Source organism: Cebus imitator, unplaced genomic scaffold (assembly GCF_001604975.1).
Source record: "Cebus imitator isolate Cc_AM_T3 unplaced genomic scaffold, Cebus_imitator-1.0 Scaffold122, whole genome shotgun sequence".
Taxonomy (NCBI): domain Eukaryota; kingdom Metazoa; phylum Chordata; class Mammalia; order Primates; family Cebidae; genus Cebus; species Cebus imitator.
The window spans coordinates 2,776,285-2,778,230 of NW_016107437.1; positions in this window are offsets into that span (position 1 = coordinate 2,776,285).

Below are 1,946 nucleotides of genomic sequence, written 5' to 3' on the forward strand. Positions count from 1 at the left end.
GAACTCCTGACCTCAGGTGATCCACCCACCTTGGCCTCCCAGAGTGCTGGGATTACAGGCATGAGCCGCCATGCCCAGCCCCAGTCACACATTTCCATGGCTAGGGCGCATTTCTCCTGTACACATACATACACATTTCAGGACAGATCAGATTCTTCTCTTTATTTTATTTTTAATACTTTAAGTTCTGGAGTACATGTGCAGAACGTGCAGGTTTGTTACATAGATATACACATGCCATGGTGGTTTGCTGCATCCATCACCCTGTCACTACAGTAAGTATTTCTCCTAATGCTGTCCTTCCCCTATCCCCCTATCTCCTTTCTTTTTATTGTTAAAGGGAAGCTAATTTATCCTATACACTTCTGCAAATAGGAGAAGCCTAGAATCAACCAGACGAAGTCAGTTTGCAGTGCCCAGGTGGTTCTTGGCCTGTGAACATCCAGCTTAATGAAAGCATCAGGCATTAGTATAATTACATAAATAAATGTGTAATTGCAAAGTGTGATAATGGTGCATGAGATACTGTTTTCAGCCCAAAATGTGGGTGTGCTATAATAATCATATCTGACCCTTATATAGTCTTATTAATGTGCCAAGGACTGTTCTAAGTGCTTCACCTGTACTAACTCCTTTTTTTTTTTATTTTTACTTTACTTTTTTGAGATGGAATCTCATTTTGTCACCCAGGCTGGACTGCACTGGCATGATCTTGGCTTGCTGCAACTTCCAGCTCTTGGGTTCAAGATTCTTCTACCTCAGCCTCCCAAGTAGCTGGGATTATAGGCGTCCACCACCACACCTGGCCTATACTTACTCATTTGAAGCACACAAAAAATTCCTGGGTATGGCCTGGCATGGTTGCTCACAGTTGTCATCCCAGCACTTTGGGAGGCTGAGGCAGGTGGATCACCTGAGATCAGGAGTTGGAGACTAGCCTCATCAACATAGTGAAACCCTGTATGTACTAAAAATACAAAAATAAGCCAGGTGTGGTGGCACATGCCTGTAATCCCAGCTACTTGGGAGGCTGAGGCAGGAGAATCTCTTGAACCTGGGAGGCAGAGATTGCAGTGAGCCAAGATCGCGCCAGTGCACTCCAGCCTGGGCGACAGAGTAAGACTGTATGTCAAAAAACAAAAACAAAAACCTACTGGGTAAGTGGACATTATTTATTTATTTTTGAGACGGAGTCTTACTCTATCTCCAGGCAGGAGTGCGGAGGCAGGATCGTGGCTCACTTCAACCTCCACCTACCGGGTTGAAGTGATTCTCCTGCCTCAGTCTCCCAAGTAGCTGGGACTACAGGCGCACACCACCACACTCAGCTGATTTTTGTATTTTTAGTAGGGACAAGCTTTCACCATGTTGGCCAGGATGGTCTTGGTCTCTTGACCTTGTCATCTGCCCACCTCGGCCTCCCAAAATGCTGGGATAACAGGCATGAGCCACCGCACCTGGCCCAATGGACATTATTATCTCCAGTTTACAGATGATGACAAAAACACAGTCAAAGGAAGGTAAGATAGCCAGTAAGTGGCTGTTTTAAGTCTGTGCTGGTATAGCAGAATACCCAAGACTGGGTAATTTATAAAGAACAGCAATTTATTTTCTCACAGTTCTGGAGGCTGGGAAGCCCGAGATCAAGGTGTTAGCATCCGATGAGGGCCTTTTTAGTGGTCCTCACATAGGTGAAGGCGGGAAGGTAAATAGAGACAAATGTTGTGTCCTTCACGTGGCATAAGAGTGGAAAAGCAAATTAGCCAAATGCTATGTGAAACTTCTTTTAAAATAGCTTTGTTCCCATTCATGAGGGATGTACTCTCATGTCCTAATCACCCTTTTTTTTAGACACAGTCTTGCTCTATCGCTCAGACTGGAGTGCAGTGGCTCTCGGCTCACTGCAACCTCACGTCCCAGGTTCAAGCAATTCTCCTGTCTCAGCC